This window comes from Mirounga angustirostris, unplaced genomic scaffold (assembly GCF_029215605.1).
Source record: "Mirounga angustirostris isolate CCGP_5_RB_7025 unplaced genomic scaffold, mMirAng1.0.hap1 SCAF_11, whole genome shotgun sequence".
NCBI lineage: Eukaryota > Metazoa > Chordata > Mammalia > Carnivora > Phocidae > Mirounga > Mirounga angustirostris.
The window spans coordinates 73,548,716-73,564,855 of NW_026991719.1; the positions used below are offsets into that span (position 1 = coordinate 73,548,716).

At 35.5% G+C, this 16,140-nt stretch overlaps 1 protein-coding gene across 7 annotated transcripts in view; it reads left to right on the plus strand.

Annotated features, from left to right (window-relative positions):
* Nucleotides 1–16,140, plus strand: part of PCDH11X (protocadherin 11 X-linked) — a 583,424-nt gene that overhangs the window by 286,848 nt on the left and 280,436 nt on the right. The gene's annotated exons all lie outside the window — the stretch shown is intronic.

Consider the following 16,140-nt stretch of genomic DNA (forward strand, 5'->3'; position numbering starts at 1 on the left):
GGATGGAGTCCCGCATCGGGCTCCCTGCTAGGCGGGGAGCCTGCTTCTCCCTCTGCCTCTGCCTCTCTCTCTCTCTCTGACTCTCATGAATAAATAAATAAAACATTAAAAAAAAAACATTAATATTGGGAGTTCTGGGGCACCTGGATGGCTCAGTCAGTTAAATGTTTGACTCTTGATTTCCACTTAGGTCATGATCTCAGGTTTGTGAGATCAAGCCATGTACTGGGCTCCACACTGGATGTGGAGCCTGCTTAATATTTTCTCTCCCCCCTCCCTTTGCCCCCACCTCCCCCACATTTCTCTCTCTTTAAAATATATATGGAATTCATAGAGTAATGTCATACTCTGCCTGTCTCAAGTATTTGTCAATGGGCTGCCAGATATAAGGAAATATAATTTTATCTACATTTCTTTCTCCCTTTGTTCCCCACATCAGTCATGACTTATGTTCATTGAGAAATAAGTAGCTCAGGGCAATAGTACTAAGCAACTGCTGTAGAATAAATAAAAGTGGAGATGGGATCCTATTGCTTGACACTAGTTCCCCAAATCTTAAGGCCCACAGCTAGTGACTCATGTCTCCCACAAAAAACATAAGTGACCTCTGGCCCAGAAAGTAAATAACATAGAATAGACACAATGAGGTGATACAAAAGAAATGTTAAAAATAGAACAAATTTTTACTTTGAAAAGATGATGGAAGTCATATGTAGCAATGGAATTTATATTTTTATTGAACAAAACTTAATATAAACTTACTCTGTACCAAGTAGTCTCCTAAACAATTAAAATATTAACTCATTGAATTCTCATTACAAACTTATCACTATTATTATACCTATTATTATTATTAACTCTATTTTACAGATGAAGATGTTGGGGCACAGAGAGATGCTAGCAAATACCAAAGATAGGATGCAAACTTTCTGGGTCTGGCTCCAAAGCTATTCTTCTCAACTATATGATATGAGCAGCAAGAATGAATAACAAAAGTAGAAGGTAGTCCCTGGGACAAGAAATGTTTTTAAAGGAGTCTTTTTCTGGTGTTGAGCTAACATAATTTTCTATTCAGCTAGAACACCTGCAACATATTTGCATAAGATAAAGTAAGATGACTCTTTTATGATGATAGAGTGAAAATAAAAGAACAATAAGACATATGGACCATAAAGAATACAAGGTATTAAAGTAATCATAAAAATACAATTTTTAGAAATATTAAATCTACTATGATAAGCCTTAATGAAAATCTTTCTGCAGAATGAGAAAGGCTAATTAACAGTAATAGGATGCTAAAATTGCCAGAGTTTTAAAGAATTACCTTGTAGTCTTAGAATAGTGCCTAACAGGATCAATAGGTTGCAGTAATTTATTTGATGAAGGAATTGCTACACTAAACTTGTATCTTACCACAGCATGGTTAAGAAATCCACGAAGATTTGGCTAATCAGTATTCATAAAGTAAAATCAGCTCTTATAATTCTTTTATATTCTAAACGGCTTACAATTACTGACAGGGTAAGTCACACACAAGTTTGGGATTTTGTTTTGTTTTGTTCTTGAAGTAAAACAAACCCAGAGGAAAGTTTAGATACTTAGATTAAGGGTCAATACTAGTATCTTTTCTTCCCTTACAAGAAAAAAATATAAGTAATTTAAGAAAACTATCTTCCTAGACTGTATAATTGAAACATCAAATGTTACAATACACTTAGGCAGCGTTCTGAATTGATTTCAATATGTGTCTCCTCAGTAGGGCCACTTGCAATGTTTCTTCGTTAACAGCAAAAGTATATTAAAAAAAAAAAAACTCACTGAGGTCATGAAACCACATAATAGTTTCCAAGGTGCACATACCATTACCTTCCTTTAGTTTCCAGCTTAAGTTTCATATCAGATACTTTTGATAATGTTTGTGAGATACACATGTATTAATTTTTTTGAACTATGCACTTCATAATTCATGTTTTTCTCAAAGGACAAAGTTTTTTCTTCTACCTGGAAATTCAGGATGTGTTTTGTTGTTGTTGTTGTTGTTGTTGTTGTTGTTGTTATGATTAATCTATGTTGAAGGGAAAAGTGTATGTTGTATGGGAATGTAAACAAACTATTATTATGGAAGGATCTGAGGTCAGAATTTTTCCAAAGCTTAGTCTGGAAACTTTTGAGGGTTTCATCTTCAAGAGTTATGTTGTGGAAGGCCTTAAAATGTTAAGTTTAAATGTAACTTTTATACAATAAGAAGTGTTAGGCAGGAAGACCTTCCTCTGCCTTATGGTCCTTTAGCTGGACATAGAATCAAATTGACATGAGACAGATTAACAGGAGAAAATAAAATGTAACAGGCATATGTAAGCATCATGCTATGTGTTCTACCATAATTATTTCCTTTTCCCCAGTCCTTATAGCAGTTTTGTTGAGGTCTAGCTATTAATATCCCCTTTTTCTTCATTGAAGAAACTGAGACTCAGAGAGGTTAAATATTGTGTCTAATGTTACACAGCTTGCAAATATTAGTTGGGGGTACCCAAACTTAAACATTCGATTCTAAAGTCCATGATCTTTCTCCAACTGTACACTGCCTCCCATTCTTACTATATTAATAAAGAATGTCTCTTTAGTGTACATTCATCCCAAGTATGACCTGACATCCCACTGAGTCCCATGGCATGTTAGTGAATCTCAGCAGCATGGCAGTTTGTGCCATGTTCACATATAAAAGGTTTGTGAACATCCACAGCAAATGAATATACATTGGAACAGATGGGGACAATTCTTCTGGAGCTCTTGGACTACAAAATATTGGCAACCAATTTTGAAAATAAGTTGCTAACTATGATGTTAATATCTAGGGGTTATTAGGCTTTAAAGTAAAAAGTAAATATAGACTCTAAATAGTATTTGGTACAATAGCAATTCACATAAACAAAATATACATTCTCAGTTTTCAAAATATAAGGAAGAAATCAGGGCTGAATATGTTTTTATTATATAAATTATTTTTAAAGATTTTATTTATTTATTAGAGAGAGAGAGAGAGTGAGCATGAGCAGGGGTAAGGGCAGAGGGAGAAGAAGATTCCACACTCCCCCCCCCCAAAACACGGAGCCTGACACGGGGCTTGATCTCAGGACTCTGAGATCATTACTTGAGCTGAAGGCAGATACTTAACTGACTGAGCCACCCAGGTGCCCCTAAATTATTTCTTTACATAGAGTTTGGATTGTGACTCATCAACCTACACACGAGTCCTGTAGCAATGTCTTGCACCCAAGCAAAGCAAATTATTTGTAATCACAGATGAAACATTTTTGATGACCATGAAATCAAAGTGCTAGAAGCCTGTCCCTTGATTTATCATGTGGGATCACAAGTAAAGCATGTTGGAAATTAAATGTAAGCTGCATGAGAGAGGTATAAACTTCAGGATTAGGTGGGGCCAGAGCTTGGGGGACCATTCAAGGTGAAAATAAAATCCTCAAAGAAGAGTTTCTAGAGCAGAGCAAGTTAGAATGCCCAAGGGGGGGATTTTAAATTTGAACAATTCTTAACAGCCAAAAGTCCCAAACTGGTGGAAGAGGTTCTGTAGAAAATATATTTAAGCAGTGCTGATATTCATGGTCAGGCAGCTATATTATTGGGTTATCTTTTTACTGAGATTCCAGTCAATGACTATCTCATTAACTATATGTGAAGCTTGGGGCCAATGACAAAGTATTTTCAGTGTTTTCCATATCTGTAACATGGGGATATTTATGTCATTCTCATAGAATTTTTATGAGGGTTGACACAATGATTCTAAGGCAAGAACAAAGTAAATGTTCAGTAAGTGCATATCCAATTACTTTTTCCCCCTCCAATCCCATCTAAAAGTTAAAAGATAAAACAAAAAAGAGGGGAAAATTCCAGGCAAATGAGCTGGGCAAGTGAAATTGGTATTAGGGAACATGGATATTCAGATGTCCATGACCCATCTTAGCACATTAAATTCTGCACTTAGTAAGATGCCTGGGCATCTTAAAGTACTCCCAGATATGGTACAGATCAGTTCAGGTGAAAAGTAAAGTTGGCTTTCACCTCCTGTAGTTCATTGGGCTAACAATCTTCAGAAGTATCTATGAAGGAAAACTAGATAAATGCCACAGACATCACATGTCCTTGCCTCTTGATTTTGGTATGAGATATCCCAAAGGAAAAAAAAAATCCAGTTGATTCAAGTTTATGTGTCAGTTTCTCAGAACAGCATGACATTATATGCTAAAAATACTTCATTTTGGCTACTTTAAAACTATTATAGGCAAAGGAAAGTAAAGAAATTCTCTTGGAGGAAATACTGCTGAGTTTGTTCCTATCCATAGTAGAAAATAGATAGTCTCTAGTTTCTTTGATACAACTGCTGATGTAATCTAGAGGTAAGTTTAAAACTAGTAAAAATAGGGGTACCTGGGGGGCTCAGTTGGTTAAGCATCTGCCTTTGGCTCAGGTCATGATTCCAGGGTCCTGGGATCAAGTCCCACATCATGCTCTCTGCTCAGTGAAGAGCCTGCTGCTCCCTCTGCCTGCTGCTCCCCCTGCTTGTGCTCTCTCTCTTGCTACTTCTCTCTCTCTGTCAAATAAATAAATAAAAACTTAAAAAAAAACTAGTAAAAATAAAAGTAAGCCTTATCAAAATCTCATCTATAAGTCTATTCTATGACCAAATGATTAGACCAATTGTTGATTTCCAGCATAATTATGGTGCAAACTGTTATATACATATGTATTTATTTATTTACATATATTATATTTATATATTATATATTGCATTATATATTTATATATTATATTATATATTTATATATTATAGATATTATATGTAATATGTTTATATATAAGCATGTATAAATATAAGATATATATTAAAGAATATATAATAGCAGGGAGCTTCTTAGTGTGATGTAAAAATATTTAACCTCAAGATTTTGGCAACTAACAATTTGAATAGTAAATCTGTCACTCCAGGGTTTGTTTGTTCAGAACACATTTTGTCTCACATGCAACAATTTGCTCCATTTAATGTTAGTGCCCAAATGTCAGAGATACAGTTGTAGAACAACTTAACAGGTTACATTTCTCTGAGACTTTAAAGATTTTCCTTGTTTTGTTTTCTGTTTTACTTGACTTTGTAGTAGATAGTTCTTCTCCCCTGCTGCTATTTTTTGCTGATAATTACTATTAGCATAGTTTTAGAGCATACTGATCCCTCTGCAGTTCTTAACCTTTCTCTATGATATGGAACTCTTTTTTTGTTGTTGTTAACTAAAGTTATTAAAAGAAAACTGTAGGGATTTTTTTTTCTGAAGACTTTCTATACATATTTAAACTCTCACCAGGTTTCTGCAAAGATCTTTGCTCAGCTTTGAATTATTCTAGAAAGAATTCACAAGAGTGTTTTTCCAAATGTACTTCATTTGCATATTCTTTATAATAAGGCTGCAAAAAATGCATCACTTGTATTACTGTTGTAAAGCTCCATCTCCTCTCCCCTCTCCTAGATTAATCAGTCCATTCCCAAACTGCTACTATATTTTTCATACTAAATTTCAACACTGACTATGGATACTTCTACCTTTACTACTTTTAAAAATCTTCAACTATTCCCCATTACTTGTTTTAAAAAGTTTAGTTACATTCACATCTCTTCGTGTTTGGCCCACACTTTCTTTCTGATCTTTCCACACTTTTCTTTCCGGTTACTTGATTAATACATACCTATGTTACAATCAGACTAGACTCTGCTCTTCCTGCAATTTCCTTATTTTCCTCTACCTGTTTATTTGTATGTATTTCTCTATTTCCAAACAATGCTCCTCCCTTATCTCCACCCATGCTCGACCATTGGCATAGTACTCATCTTTTACAGTACCATATGAAACATTTTTCAATCCACCCAACTGGCTATTAGCTCTCCATTTTCTGAGCTGCCATAACACTGTGTCTGTACTTCTTGAAGCTTATATCACACAGGCTAAGATGTCAAATATCTGGGTCCATGTGTTATTCTCCCGCCATAATGTTAATTCTTTGAGAACAGGGACGGTTTTCAACTCATGACTCCACACCTAGTACAGTATCTTGCATTCACTAAGGATTTTTCATGTCTTCAGTGCCAGGCACAACACTCTTCTCTTGCCTAAGTACTGGTATTTGTCTACACTTTTCTTGAAGATGCAATGTATCATGTTGGATAAGAGCTTGCACTTTGGAGTTAGATAATTCTGAATTTAAATACTAGCCTTGCCACTGACTAGCTATGTAATCTTTGCCAAACTATTTAATAGTTTTGAGTTTTATCTGCATCATTTGTCATGACAATAATAATACAACTTCATCATTAGGAATTGACATGGATTACATATATAACCTATATAAAGTACTTAGTATAATATCTGGTACATAGTAAATATTCAATAAATGTTAATTACTTTATATATAAATATATTCTTATTTAATATATATACTGTTTCACCTATTGAGCTGCAAGTGACAAACAAGTGTTTTATAATTTAATGCAGTTTAATTTATTCCTTTACTCATTTTTTTCTCAAAAAAGTTCATTCTATCCTGTTTAAAACTATGTCACCTCACAAGAGGTTTCCATTTTTTATTTTAAAGTTTCTAAAGAGGAAGATTATTTAGTCTCTGAAATAACCTAATTCATTAAACTCTGCCATTCTTGGCAAGGGGTCAAATGGAAGGACTTAATAGAACAAGAGACCCAAGAATCAAAGCTAACTGTTTTACTTTCCATCTATCATCATTGCTGCTCATAAGAATTCTACAGTGTTCTTGGTACATGAGGCTAAATCTGAAACATGATAAAATGAACTCTGCTGCTTGGATCCCCAATAATTGACATCCTAATTAAAGCTATATTTTAAAAATTAGCTATAACTACTTTGCTCAAGACTATCAAATGATCTCTTAAAATACTCTATAAGAGAATTTTGGGAGTGAGTTATTTTAAAGTATCTGTTAATATGTGAGTTACATTTATGTTCTATGTATTTACAAAAATGGGAATCTGCTTGCTAAGCATAAATACTAAAGGTACACAGAAAGGAGATATAATAATCTGCCTTGACCCTCTAATGTCCATGTTATATGAACCATGAGAGATAACTCTGAAGGCCTTTTTGACCATTTTATTTTTTTTTCAGCTTTATTGATATGTAATTGACATCTAACATTGTGTAAGGCTAAGGTGTCCTTTGTGTGTAGAAAAATTTGTTAATGTAAGGAAGTGTAAAAGTATGTTGATGCAAGGAATAAGAACTGCAACAACCCTGCCTCCAAGCTTAAATTCCCTCCCCCATTGACCATAGGGCATCCTGAAGAAGTATCTAATCAGGAATGTTGTGAGTTAAGGCAACATGAATATTTACACATCTGAAGCGTGCTGGGCCCATGAATATTTACACATCTGTGCTAATTCTTTTTGAGGCAGTGATGCTCTTTTAGGCTTATGCCACTTAAAAGCAACACTGAGGTCACTTAATCAGAATAACATGTCTTCTTGGTACCTTAAGGAGATAGTAGTAGAGAATGTTTACGGAAGAAGGATGATATAAAGATATTGCAGACTTTTTATCTTTGAAGGTATCGAACACATGCACTTCTACAAGAAGATAGTTGAATAAGCAGCAATTGCAGCAACCCTTTAAAAGTTGTACTTGATCATGGAACATAGACCCTAGGCATCATTTACCTTTGCTCTGTCTAAAATAGTTATATCTTACTAAATTGGGTGTGTTTGAGAAATCTGTGAGTGTCCTCCATCAACACAAACACCATTCTTCCTTTTCTCTCTTGCATTACTTCTAAGTGTTTAACATTGTTGTTAATATGCAGCATAGAAACATACTGGGATTCTGTTGAATTTTTGCTATTCCAGAGTTGATTTTTCTGCTATTATAAAAACTTTTAAAAGTTCCAATGTTAGTTTGTCAAAAGCAAATTTTTCTTTTAATATTCTAATGAAAATGTCTTTGAGTGGAAGCATTTCTGAGGCAATATAATTTGCACCTGTACAAAATTCACTTTGCTCTACATGAAGGTAAATAAATTACTTGTACTATATGTCCCACTCTCTCTCCTTGCTCTAATATTTTCCAGAGTTTGTATTATTTCTTTCTTCCTTTATTGTCACTGAACAAAATACTTTAAAAAAATTTATTAAGTGTTTAGTTTGTGCTAAATCCTGAGGCAAATACTAGAATTATAACCATAAAAAAAAAAAAAAACCTCAGGAAGATGGCAGAGGAATATGGGACCCTAAGATCGTCTGGTCCTCAGAATTCAGCTACATTGTAAGCAAATAATTCTGAACACCAGCAAAATCAATCAGAGGTATGAGAAAAGAAATGCTGCAGTTCTACAAATAGAAAAGTGACCACTTTTTGTAAGGTAGGAGGTGCAGAGACTTGAATCCATGGTGTTATATCAGAGGATACCATGGAATGGTGGGAGCTGGCTGAAGGAGGCTACCACAAAGTATTATAAGCAGTGGAGCACAAAATCAGAACATTCAGAAGTCTCCTACATTGGAGGATGTCTCTGGTTTAAAGGTGCTCAGGTGGTGAAGTGGGGCAGAATCCCAGGTAGGACAGCATGGTCTCAGGATCCCAGAGTTCACAAGAAGAATGGGGGTGCCTGAGTGCAGCAGAGTTCCCACAGGAGTGAGGAAGCTGGCTGAAAACAGCAAGTCTAGGTGCTGGCTTTCTGTTCTGTGTTGCCATAAACTGTGAACTGCTGCAAAGTCCTGCCACTGCTCTCCTGGCAGGGGCCCAGCAAAAGACAGAAGCGTGGTGAGACTCCCTCCCTCCCCTGGGAGAAACAGTGTAGGTCTGCATGACAGGAGTCCCTAGAAGCTGGAATATCAAAACTTATTCATGTGCCTGAGATAAAAATACTCGGTCACAAGGTGGGTGAACACAGAGTTCATATGGAAACCAGGGAGACAAGAGTGACTACTTTTTTGTGAGGGCTCACTGAAGAGTGGAGGGTTTGAACTTACAGCTCCTGGGCTAGAGAGTGGGACACCATCATTTTCATTTCACCCATCAGGGCTGAAAGCCTTGAGGGAGCAAAACAGTGCCACATAGTGGAATCTGGAGCCACTTACACTGAGCCCAGGCCCTGGCAAGAGAGGTGCATTTCCACAAGGGCAAGGACACCTGAGAATCAGAGCAACAGGCCTCTCCCCCAGAACACCAGCAGGAACAACTGGCTTGCACCAAGTTTACTGATCATAGACAACTGCAGCTTCAGCTATTGGGGAAAACAGTATATAGCATTTGTAGTTTTTATTATTCTTTAGTCTTTCAGTATTATTTTTTCAGCAATTTTCTTATTTTTTCAATTCTTTTTTGATTCTTTTTAATTTTAATTAATTTATTTATTTTTAAAGATTTTATTTATTTATTTGACAGAGAGAGACACAGCTAGAGAGGGAACACAAGCAGGGGGAGTGGGAGAGGGAGAAGCAGGCTTCCTGCTGAACAGGGAGCCCAATGCAGGGCTCGATCCCAGGACCCTGGGATCATGACCTGAGCTGAAGGCAGATGCTTAACAACTGAGCCACCCAGGTGCCCTTTAATTTTAATTTTTATATATACATTTAATATGTGTATTTTTTTATTTTTGGTTTCCATTCATTGTATTTTAATTTATTTTTGTATATACATAAGATTTCTTTCTTTCCTAATTTGGGATCTAGTTTCTTTTAACAAGCAGAACAAAACAGACCCAGGATCTATTTTCATGTTTTGTTTTCTTTTGTTATTGTTTGAATTTTTCTTGTTTTGTTTTGTTTTTGTTTTTTCTATTTTTTTTTTTCTGTTGTCGTTGTTGTTATTGTTGTATTTTCTCTTTCTTTCTTCTATTCTTTTCTGGACAAAATGACAAGATGGAGAAATTCACCCCTAAAGAAAAACAGGAGGTAATACTCACTGCCAAGTATTTAATCAATATGGATATAACTAAGATATCTGAACTAGAATTTAAAACAACAATTATATAGATAATATCTGGGGCTGAAAGAAAGCATAGAAGACACTAGAGAATCCCTTATCTTAGAAAAAAAATAACTAAAATCTAGCCAGTCTGAAATTAAAAATATTTTTACTGAGCTGCAATCCCAACTGGAAGTTCTAAAAGTGATGATAAACAAGGCAGAAGAGAAAGTCAGTGATACAGATGATCAAATGATGGAAAATAAGGAAGTTGAAAAGAACAGAGAAACACAAAAACTAGATCGTGAACAGAGACTTCAAAAACTCAGCAATTCCATAAAGTAAAATAATATCCAGAAAATTGGGGTCCCAGAAGATGAAGAGTGGGAGAGAGGGGCAGAAGGTATATTTGAACAAATTATAACACAGAACGTCCCTAATCTGGGGAAGGAAACAGGCATTCAAGTCCAGGAGACACAAAGAACCCCCTCAAAATCAATAAAAATAGATCAACAGCTTGACATGTAATAGTGAAACTTGCAAATTTCAAAGATAAAGAGAAATCCTGAAAGCAGCTTGGGACAAGAGGTCCTTAACCTATAAGAGTATGAACATAAGGCAGGCATTAGACCTGTCCACATAGACCTGGCAGGCCAGAAACAACTGGCATGATATATTCAATGTGCTACATGAGAAAAATATGCAACTAAGAATACTATATCCAACAAGGTTGTCATTCAGAATAGAAAGAGAAATAAAGAGTTTCCAGTACAAACAAAAACTGAAGGAATCTGTGAACACTAAACCAACCCTATAAGAAATATTAAAGGGGATCCCTTGAATGGATACAAAGCCCAAAAGTAACAAACACCAGAAAGGAACAGAGACAATCTACAGGAACAGTGACTTAGCAGGTAATACAAAGGCACTGAATTCATATCTTTCAATAATTACTCTGAATGTAAATGGACTAAATGCTCTAATCAAAAGACATAGGGTATCAGAATGGATAAAAAAACAAGACCCATCTGTATGATGTCTACAAAAGACTCATGTTAGACCCAAAGACAGCTCCAGTTGAAAGTGAGGGGGTGGAGAACAATTTATCATGCTAATGGACATCAAAAGAAAGCTAGAGTAACCATCCCTATATCCGAAAAATTAGATTTTAAACCAAAGACTGTAATAAGAGATGAAGAAGGACACTATATCATAATAAAGGGGTCTATCCAACAAGAAGAACTAACAATTGTAAATATTTATTCTCCTAACTCGGGAGCAACCAAATATATAAACCAATTAATAACAAAATTAAAGAAACTCATTGATAATACAATAATAATAGGGGACTTTCACACCCCACTCACAGCAAAGGACAAATCATCTAAACAGATCAACAAAGGCTTTGAATGACATGCTAGATTAGATTGACATAACAGATATATTCAGAGCATTTCATCCTAAAGTAGCAGAATACATATTCTGTTCAAGTGCATTTGGAACATTCTCCAGAATAGATCATATACTGGATCCCAAATCATGCCTCAACCAGTAAAAAAGATCAAGATTATACCATACATGTTTTCAGACCACAATGCTTTAAAACTTGAAGTCAACTACACACACACATACATACACACACACACACACATCAAAAGGAACACAAATAAATGAAGGTTAAAGAGAGTCTTACTAAAGAATGATTGGGTCAACCAGGAAATTAAAGAATTTAAAAAATTCATGGAAGGAAATGAAAATTAAAACATGACAGTCCAGAAGCTTTGGGATGCAGCAAAGGAGGTCCTAAGAAGAAAGTATATAGCACTATAGGCCTTCCTCAACAAACAAGAAAAGTCTCAAATACACAACTAAATTTTATACCTAAAGGAGCTAGAAAAAGAACTACAAGTAAAGTCTAAATGCAGCTGGAGAAGAGAAATAATAAAGATTAGAGCACAAAACAATGATATAAAAGATAAAAAAAAAAAAAACAGTAGAACAGATCAACAAAACTAGGAGCTGGTTCTTTCAAAGAATTAATAAGATCAATGAACCCTACCCTGACTTATCAGAAAGAAAAGAGAAAAGAAATCATGAATGAAAGAGTAAAGATGATAAGCAACACCAAAGAGATACAAACAATTATAAGAGAATATTATGAGCAATTATATGGCAACAAATTTGGTAATCTGGAAGAAATGGATGCATTCCTTATAGATCTTAGATACTAGTCCTTTATCTGATAAGACATTTGCAAATATCTTCTCCCACTCTTTACGTTGTCTTTTAGTTTTGTGAACTGTTTCCTTTGGTGTGCAAAGCTTTTTATCTTGATGAAGTCTCAATGGTTCATTTTTACTTTGGTTTCCTGGCCTTTGTCTAGCAAGAAGTTCCTTCAACCAAGATCAAAGAGGTCTCTGCCTGTGTTCTCCACTAAGATTTTGATGGATTCCTGTCTCATATTTAGATCTTTCATCCATTAAAAAAAAAAAAATTGTGTAGTGTAAGAAAGTGATCAAAACAGAAGATCATAGAGGAAGGAAGGGGAAATAAATAAGACAAAATCAAAGAGGGAGACTAACCATAAGAGACTTTTAAATATAGAAAACAAACAGGGTTAGTAGAGGGCAGATTGGTGGGGGGATGGGGTAACTGGGTGATGGGCATGAAGGAGGATACTTCATGTAACAAGCACTGGGTGTTACATGCAACTGATGAATTACTGAAATTTACCTCTGAAACTAATAATACATTATATGTTAATTAAATTTAAATAAATTAAATTAGGAAAAAAATGGATGAATTCCTAGAAACATTTGAAGTACCAGAACTAAAACAAGAAGAATTAGAAAACCTGAACAGACCCATAACCAGCAAAGAAATTGAATCAGTAATCAAAAATCTCCCAAGAAATAAGAGTCCAGGGCCAGATGGCCTCCCAGCAGAATTCTATTAAACAATTAAAGAAGAATTAATACCTATTCATCTGAAACTGTTTCCAAAAATAGAAATGGAAGGAAAACTTCCAAACTCATTCCATGAGGCCAGCATTACCTTGATCCCAAAACCAAAGACCCCACCTAAAAGGAAAATTACAGACCAACAGGGATGCCAAAATTCTCACCAAGAGACTAGCAAATAAGATCCAGCAATACATTAAAGGTGTTATTCACAACGACAAAGTGGGATTTATTTCTGGGCTGCAGAGGTGGTTCAACAACCACAAATCAATTAACGTGATACACCACATTAATAAAAGAAAGGACAAGAACCATAGGATCCTCTCAATAGATGTAGACAAAGTATTTAACAAAGTAAAGCATTTTTTTTTGTGATAAAAACACTCTACACTGTAGGGATAGAAGGAACACACCTCAATATCTTAAAAGCCATCTACAAAAACCCACAGCAAATATCATCCTCAGTTGGGGAAAAACTGAGAGCATTTCCTCTAAGGTTAGCCACAGGATAGGGATGTCCACATTCAATACTATTGTTCAACATAGTACTAGAAGTCCTAGTCTCAGCAATCAGACAACAAAAAGACATAAAAAGCATGCAAATTCGCAAAGAAGAAGTCAAACTTCACTTTTCACAGATATGATTATGTAGAGAACCCAAAAGCCTCCACAAAAAAAATTGCCAGAACTGATACAGGAATTCAGCAAAGTCATAGGATACAAAACCAATGCACAGAAGTCAGTTGCATTTCTATACACTAACAATGAAGCAGAAGAGAAATCAAGAAATCTATCCCATTTACAATTGCACCAAAACCCATAAGATACCTAAGAATAAACCCAACCAAAGAGGTAAGAGATTTGTACTCTGAAAACTATAAAACACTTAAGAAATTGAGGAAGATACAATGATATGGGGGAAAAAAATCCATGCTCATGGATTGGAAAAGAAAATATTGTTAAAATATCTATGCTACATAAAGAAATCTACACATTCAATAATTCCCTATCAAAATACCATCAACATTATTTACATAGCTGGAACAAACAATCCTAAAATTTGTATGGAACAAGAAATGACCCCAATTAGCCAAAGGAATGTTGAAAAAGAAAACCAAAACTGTAGACATCACAATTCCAGACTTCAAGCTGTATTATAAAACTGTAATTATCAAGATAGTATGATACTGGCACAAAAACAGACACATAGATCAATGAAAAATAATAGAGAATCCAGAAATGGACTTTCATCTCTATGGTCGACCAATCTTCAACAAAGGAAGAAAGAATATCTAATGGAACAAAAGATAGTCTCTTCAACAAATGGTTTTGGGAAAATTGGACAGCCACATGCAGAAGAATGAAACTGGACCATTTTCTTACACCACACACAAAAAAATAAACTCAAAATGGATGAAAGACCTCAATGTGAGACAGGAATCCATCAAAATCCTAGAGGAGAACACAGGCAACAACCTCTTTGACCCCAGCCACAGCAACTTCTTGCCAGAAACGTCTCCATAAGGAAAGTGAAATAAAAGCAAAAATTAATATTGGGACTTCATCAAGATAAAAGTGTTTCCACAGCAAATTAGACAGTTAACAAAACTAAAAGGCAACCTATGGGTTGGGAAAAAATATTTGCAAATGTCTTATCAGATAAAGGGCTATCATCCAAAAATCTATAAAGAACCTATCAAACTCAATACCCAAACAACAACAATAACAACACCAACAACAAAATATCTAGTCAAGAAATGGGCAGAAACCATGAATAGACATTTCTCCAAAGAAGACATCTACATGACCAGAAGACACATGAACAAATGCTGAACATCACTCAGCACAGGTAAATACAAATCAAAACCACAATGAGATATCACCTCACCCTGGTCAGAATGGCTAAAATGAACAAGTCAGGAAACAACAGAGGTTGGTGAGGATGCAGAAAAAGGGGAACCCTTTTACACTGTTGAGTGAAATGCAAACTGGTGTAGCCACTCTGGAAAACAGTATGGAGGTTCTTCAAGAATTTAAAAATAGAGCTTCCTTATGTCCCAGCAATTGCACTACAGGGTATTTATCTGAAGGATACAAACATAGTGATTACAAGGGGCACCTGCACCCCAGTGTTTATATCTACAATGTCCACAATAGCCAAAATATCGAAAGAGACCAGATATCCATTGAGAAATAAATGGATAAAGAAGATGTGGTATACATATACAATGGAATATTACTCAGCCAGAAAAAAGAATGAAATCTTGCCATTTGCAATGACTTGGATGGACCTAGAGGGTATAATGCTAAGCAAAATAAGTCAGTCAGAGAAAGACAAATACCATATGATTTCACTCATATGTGGAATTTAAGAAACAAAACAGATGAACATAGGGAAGAGGAGGAAAATAAAGTAAGATGAAAACAGAGCAGGAGACAAACCATAAGAGATGCTGAACTCTAGGAAACAAACTGAGGGTTGCTGGAAGAGGTGGCTTGGTGGAAAGGATAACTGGGTAATGGACATTAAGGAGGGCACTTGATGTAATGAGCACTGGGTGCTAAATGCAACTGATGAATCACTAAATTCTATCTCTGAAACTAATAAAAAAAATGTAGGTTCTGTCTTCCAGTAGCTCAGTCTAGTAAAAAAAAAAAAATGAGAACCACCAATTATAAAATAAGACAGAAATAAATATATTCTAAATGTTTGAATGAATAACATGCAAAAGAAGTGATTGTCAGGATGGGAGAGGCAGTACAAGATGTTGGAATAGGAGAACCCTAAGCTCACTTTGTCTCACCTTTACAAATAAATATTACTCACATCTGATTCAATAAACCTGAGAGCAAGTCCAAAGGCTTGCAGAATAAACTCCACAACTAAATATGGAGAAAAAGGTATATTGGAGGGGTTAGGAAGGGAAGAAACAGTGGTCTGGAGCTGCACACAGGAGGGAGGGAGCTGCAGTCATAGAGAGGGGAAAATACCAGGGCTTACACAGGAAAAATGATTCTCCATAATGTCTGGCTTGAAAACCAGAGGGGCTGAATTCCCTCAGCTTATATAACCAGCAGGACTGTAAGCCTGGAGCATTACAAGTCAGCTGACTCAGTACTGGGTGAGCCCAGAGAGCAAATGATAGCTGAGTCCCCATCCTTAAGGAGACAACAGCCCTAGGAGA